Raw genomic sequence first — 7,606 nt, 5'->3', positions numbered from 1 at the left:
TTTTTTTTTAATGCTAGAAAATAAGATAAAATTTCTCCACTTTATAATTAATTAACAATAATTATGCCGACAATAAAATTATTTGATTAAATATGAATTTGGATTAATTTTTTGAACCAAGTATTTGAGTTGAGATTTTCATGAAGATATGTAAAAAATTTATTGCCATTGATTTTAAAGAGACCTAATAGTTTAAGAAGGGAAGAGTATAGCAAAGGTTGGCTCAATATCAGAAGAGAGTGAGTCAGTTGACCGACCGAGCAAAGGAGGTAAGCTAAGGAAAGGGTAAAATTGACTAGACCATGAAGTAGGTAAAAAGATGATTGAATGGTTCAAATGCAGGTCATTCAATCAGAAGGGAGAAAAGAGCATTCGAGCTTATCACTACAAGAAAATTAAAGAGTTGATCAAAGAGAAAATTCAATTTCATGGTATCTCCAACCATCACATGGATGCCCTAGAGTTTCCTCGCTAGAGATCAAGGATTAACAGATAGGCTAGATCATTTGATCAACTAATACATGGGAAGCTCAATCCATTAAGCAAAACTTGTTGCCCAAAGCCAATCAATCTTAGTCGATCGAGCCAAAAAATAGATGGATGAAAAGCTTATACATGTAATATTTTATGAGTAAGACAAGATTAATTATTGTTCATTTCTTTCTCATTCTATCTCCGTCTCTCCCACACACTCTCTTATTATTTACGCTCTATTTTTTAGGTGTGATTCACGAATAAATCTGGATTCAACATGCTAAAAAAGGTGATGAGCATGGATCATCCCAAAATTGAAAAGAAGAGTAGCACAAGGAGATGAACCTCATAGCAAGGATGATCTACATGAAGTTCAACAGAGAATTCGTGGTCTAATAAATCCAGAAGTTGAACGATCGGATGTTGGAAGTCATTCGAGTCTTGTTCAACCGCGAAAGTAATCAGCAGCCCTGGGATGAAGGTTGGATGCTCAACAACAGAAGAGTCTGTCTAGTCTTTGAAAGTGAAGGCGACTCCCAATACCCTGATTGTATTTGGTCAACATTGATCGATTGACATCAGTTTGAGTGCACTTAGGCACTTGCTCAACCCGAGAATGCATTATCACAGTGATTCTTTGAGGTCGAGCTTCTAGAACAATTCAAGACCCTAATATTGGGGTCCTACAAGGGCGGGCCGATACAACCGACAACATAGCTTCTTTTGAGTCCATCATGTATTTGCTGAGGATCATCAATTAGTTGAAATATCATTTTTTTCTTGCAACGCTAGGGAGTCTACCCTCAGGTAGTTCAATGAATTACCACAAGGAATAATCACGTCATTCACTGATTTCACAAGTATATTTGTGGCACAATTTGCTAAAGGCCAGAAGCATCAGAAAATCTTGCAGGCCCTTCTATAGCTCCGTTAAGAATAAGAGTGAGTGGCTGCACTCATTCATCACCTACTTTCATAAGGAGATATTGGAAGCGTAGGATCTGGAACCCGTGGTTGCTCATGTGGCCTTAGTTTAAGGGTTGAAGCAAGGACCCTTCCCCTATATTTTATGCATAGGCCAAAGACACTAGTTGAGTTGTCGAAGCTGGCCAACAACAACATATCTAATGATGAGTATAATTCCAACCGCGCCTCCTCTAAAATAGAATCCTTTACTCGTAAACCGTGGAAATGTACTTCCAAAGGTGAAGGGTGGAAATCGAGACACAATTCATGTTTTATTGTTTGTCCTCATTAAGAAGATTCTCGATCGCCCCATGACCATAAGGCGGTCGATAAAATGCACCACCAAATGAGTCAAGATTGGTATCCTGGCCAATGTCCTACTCAGTATGACGAGCAGCCACTACCCTACTAAGAAACACCCAAACCAACTCCATTGAGACTTTCAATGGTCAAGATAGTAGATGCCATACAAAATAAATATTATTTTAAAAGAATGCCTTCAATGAAGACTGTAGCTTACCTTTAAGTTCGAAATGTAAACCTTGTGTAAATGGGAAGGTAAAAGCAGAAGTATGTCTCAAAAGTAAAAAAGGCATAATAGGTCAGGAAGATATTTATAGTTTTAGAATTTATATCGTAATAAATTAGTCATCATCATAAGGGTGTTGTGTTCATGCCTTGACATAGAGAATTATATGGGTTATCTTTCGAAGAAAAAATAATAAATTTCAAAGATATTCCATATCAAATGTTAAAATACAGAAAATTTAAAGAAAAATACAATCACCGTCTTTCGTAAAATAAACATATATCTTGACTTTTTACATCATTCAAATCAATCTTTACAGACTACATAAGTTTTTTTCATGACTAATTTCCCTTTTGCAATCAAAAATCCAGATTTGGACCATTCAACTAACTAACAAAGAAGCAACAACCTTGACTTTACTTCTAATTCTATAAGGCACTTATGGATCTCTGAAAAATTCCTCGCTAATTTATCCTCCAAAGAAAGATTATGTTCCTTGACCTTCTTCATGTCGTCTGTGGGTCTATAATATGATCTTGCACATCAAACTACCTAACTTGAAGATGCACCATCTTATCTTTCATGGTCAATAGCTCGTCTTGAACTTCTGCGAGCTCTTCCAAAGCTCACACAAGCTTCTAATTGGTCTTCTCCAAGTCCTGAAAAGTTGATAGCAAGGTGGTTTAGGAGGTCAACATTTGAGAAAGCCAGCAAGGTGGTTCCAACACCTTTCTCAAATGGCGTGATTTTATCCCTATCCTCATCCAGTTCCAAAGTAACCCATCCACATGTAAACACAGAGCAATAATCAAGAAATATAAAGGGATTACATGAATAAAGGAGTAGATTTTACCTTCTGAAGTGGTTCTCCTTCATCCTTACGATTTTTCTCCACTGCCTCTATGACTCAATCTTCTATTACCTCAGTATCTTTCATAATGGAATCATTGAGATTAGTCACAAGCTCCAACCATTGATCAACATATTTATTTGTAAAAGAACAACTAGAAGATCAATTAGAAGCGTAGAACCACAATAATAAAAAAAAGATGAAAGAAGCCAACGCAAAATCACCAGGACTTAACTCTGAGAACATGATTATGTTGGAACCTTATAGTCATTCAGTGAATCAAAAGGTGGTGATCTGACACCAACTTTTACAAGTATAATAACTGGATCTAAATTTTTTTAGAAGTACTTGTTCTAAATGATTTGATAGTTATTCTTTGACAATCAAAAAAATGCAACTGCAACACACCCTTCAAAATAGGGAAGTTTTGAAATTTTCACATTTCAGTCCACCACTTCTTAAGAGTGTATACCTACTAATGATTGAAATAAGTCTTATTTCTCATAACAATATGCGCTTCTACTCAGGGTCACTCGACAAAAAAAAAATCCTCCTGAAATATCAGTGAGTCATAATCACAGAATGAGTTGCTTCCATCATCTAGAAAATGAAGGATTCTGAATGAGAAATAATTCACCATTTTCTAAGCGTAATCGTGATTACTCCCTACAAATGTAACTTTGAGACCCCAAAGGAAAGAAAATCTAAGCTCAATTGTAAACTCCCGCGAATCCTCATCAAGGCATAGCCCACAAAACTTATTGATAATGGAAAGCACCATTTGATTAAATATGAATAGATATGTCTCCAGATAAGCCTGATAGGGCAGGACTTCTGTTGCGGTCATCTCATCCCTCAAGTCGTGAACCTGAATTACTTATTTTATTATTCTCCCGTCCTTCTCGTATTATCCTTTTGAAGAGCTAATAAAGTCGGGGAACGAAATGTATATCTAAAAGTAATTTTTTTAAGCAACAAAAAACCTCAAATACAAAATGCACCTCATGAGCTTAATGGATTGAACCCATGAGTTGTGCATTCAATGGTCTGGCACCAACCCAATCAATCGTACTCATTACACATACTTTTAAAAGTGACAAGCCACAGAGTTTCTTGTCACTTAGAAGGATTCTGTGAGTACCATCAAAATACATCTCTAAAGTACACCAATATTCTTGTGAGTTCTTTAGAACGAGTCTATCCAATCTTAATCTTCAAGCCAGCTCTTCCAGTTAAACTCGCCTAAACTGCTAGAGTTTTTATTCCAAGCTCGTATGAACTGGTTGGACCTTTTCACAAATTCATAGACAACAACTTAGCTACACCACCAAGTTGACGAGCGACACTCTAAGGTAGAAGGAAGAGAATTCTTGTATGTCGGCATGTATAATGTCATTTATTAATAACATAACAATCTACAACAATAGTTTTGTCGACAATGAGTGTGCACAAGCTTTGTATTACAAAGTCTATGACCTAGTTTTATGTTTTATTCTCAAAACTCTGGTGTGTATATAAGCTCCATAGTATAAAAAAATAAAAAAAAGGGAACATGTAGAGTCCTATCTCAATGCCACCATCTAAAAAACTCTCTGAAAATCCTCCAGCTTCTTCTCTCTCCTTAAAGATCTCTACGAAATTGTATGAGTCTACAAATGATATAAGATCTCATGCACAAAAGAATTCAACAAGCGTCACCTTTAATCTTTGTGAATTTTTCGCATAGTATGTACAAAGGGGATCCATAAATGGGAACAATCTTACTAAAATGAATAACCTCCAAGTGGTACTCATCCAAAAAAAGTAACTTTAGAGACTTGCAAGAAAAAAAGAGCAAGATTAGAAACAGTCCTATTGCGATACTCAACTTTAATACATTCAGGGTTAAGCAAAGGGGTCCGATGACAAAGTTTTCTATTCTCATGGGTGATTAACACTCAAGTTTCATTATGATTCAATAATGATAGAACCATTTTTTTTAGGCACAACCTAACCTAACTATTTAAAAAAGCCTTAAATTTTTCTTATAATATAATAATTTGAGTTATATATATACTCCTTATAATAATAATAATAATAATTATTATTATTATTATTATAAGGAGTATATATATAACTCAAATTATTATTATATTAAAAAATTTATACTTAAATTAAAAAAAAATTGATATAATGATTTAGGTGCATAGAGAGAGAGAAAGAGAGAGAGAGAGAGAGAGAGAGAGAGAGAGAGAGAGAGAGAACTTGCACTGCACATGTTCTGGTATCTATCTTGCACTAGATTACTTTTGCATAAAGCTTCTATTGATCCTCTCAACACAAATTACCCAAGGTCCCCCACCAAATAAGCTATTATATGCCTACTTTTTAATAACTTAATAATTTGAATCTAATCTAATTTTATACACTGAGTTCATTGTGTAGACAAGACTTATTTCAGTCATTTTTTAGCAATCATGAAGACAATCCGGGAAAGTGAAGATCAATAAGCACGAGGAGTTATGTAGCCAAATGCAGAGTTTATCTACATCTCAGGTAAACCTCAAAGAGATCAGGATGATAGAGATGAACATGTAAACCTCCACCTAGGTTGCTTTCAGGTCTTCCATTTATATGACTCTACCCTTTCAATCGCAGATAGACATCCTCAGACAATCATCATTTACTCCTTTAATAATTTCTTACCAAAATATTCTTGGGTGACATTAGATACCAGCCCTTCCACATCTCATCAGTAAGGATATTTTTGGATTCCTTTCACTACACCACCTTCTCGAAAGCAACAGTTTCGAGTGCCCACTATCAGCTTAGTATCGTAGGAGCCACTTCCTCTATCTTCTTCATGAGGTACGATGCCTATGCACAGGAAACTTGCGCCTAGGCACCGGTTCAGATCAAACCTCCTTTGCTCCACTTGCTCTGTTTCGCTCCGGTTGATCAACTTATTATACCTGCATCAAAAACATGAAAATAACTTCTATTAAAGCATAATATCGTAAAAAATAAGTATAAAATTCAGGAAGAAAATTAACCTGTTTAAGAACATATCAGTCAACAAGAACATAACATCTATAGATAGATTATAACATCTCTTACCAAACATATCATAACATGCTCCAGATTACTACACTCTATGTAGTGGAGCCATACCACCTAGATGGTATCGTAGAGGATAATAAGGTCTACATGTACAATGTACACTCTATGAGAGTTGTCTGATGCATTTTTTGTTTGATATTTAAGACGTACCAAACTTTATTTTTTAAAATTTTTTTAATAATATAATGTATAAAAATTATTTTTTAAACTTTAAAATCAAACTTTTTTAAAATCACACTTCCTATAAATTTGAACATCATTATGCGCATACAAATTATAGATAATTATTTTTTAGCATGTCTTTTAAAAATATTCCAAAATATATTAATATTCACATATATATTTAAAAAAATAAAATCTTCTTAATATATTAATTAAATTATTTGTTTTTAAATCCCTCTAACTATTGCCCTTGTTCAAAACCACAACAATTAGGAAGCAAAACCAAGAACTTGTCCAACCATGATAGCTACATTGTCTCTCTCAAGAGAAACCTCCCACAAACTGGCGCCAAATTATGTTTATAGAAGCAAGATGATAACAAAAGGTGACAAAAAGACAATTGAAATAATGTTTTTGGCGGCATTCGTTCGAACGTGCAGTGTATTGGTTGAAAATAGAATGAAGAATTGAAAATGCCAATAATGATCATATCTCAAACTTTAAAGGTGGGGAGGCCAACACATTAAAAGAACAAAAAAAATGCATAAAAATAAGAGTAACAAACATATGTTTAATGTTCCTTTTGGTTAAGTTCCTCCCATGTGACCAAGTTGCTCTCATGCTTACCCTAAGTTCATCATCTCACCAATATCTTGCTTAGTTGGGATGTTTATATTATTGATGAAGATATATATAGGGCTGTCAACTTGTTTTTTAAGATTAATTGTTTATAAATATTCTTTTAGGATAAGACAAATGCTACTAAGAAAAGAGGAAAACTCTAAGCTCCCTTTTGGCATCACTTTTGTTGTTTTATTATTATTATTATTATTATTATTATTATTGTTAATATTAGTACTATTATTATATTTTTAAAAACATGTATGGTTGTTATAATTTTAATAGGTTTTTAATTGTTATTTTTTTAAAACAAATCAGCTTATTTTTAAAACTACTAAAAAAAATGTTTTTGAGTTTTTTTTAAAAATAAGTATATTAATTAAAAATGTTTTAATTTAAATGAAAGTACAAATAAAAAATAAAATAAAATAATGGAAGTTAAGGGCTGTTTGGGATCACTTTTTGTTTGTTATTTTTGTTTTGTTTTTAGTTAGTTTTATTTTTGTTTTCTGTTTCATAGAAAACAGGTTTAGTACTTTTTACAATCCATATGTTTTTAAAAATAAAAAAATATAAAATATATTTAGTTTGATATGCTTTAGTTAAAAAAAGTATACTTTTATGAAACAGTTGGGCCTATGTGCACTCCAGAGTTAAGCTTTGCCGCCAATGACATATACAATTTTTTTTCCTACTCCACTCAACACGAAGCATTACATGTGTGCGTGCGGGCGGCGGGCGTAGTGGGTGGGGGCGATTAGTAACTGTCAGCAGGTGGTGGAAAGTTGCAAGCAGCGTTCAGCGGGGCGCTGGAGTCGGCGACTGAAGGACACAAACGAAAGCGACGACGACAAACAAAAGTGTTCTCCCAAAAAATAAGAAATAGAAATAAAACAAACAATCTT

The sequence above is a fragment of the Phalaenopsis equestris genome, unplaced genomic scaffold (genome assembly GCF_001263595.1).
Source record: "Phalaenopsis equestris unplaced genomic scaffold, ASM126359v1 Scaffold000507, whole genome shotgun sequence".
Lineage (NCBI taxonomy): Eukaryota > Viridiplantae > Streptophyta > Magnoliopsida > Asparagales > Orchidaceae > Phalaenopsis > Phalaenopsis equestris.
This window is presented reverse-complemented; position numbering follows the sequence as displayed.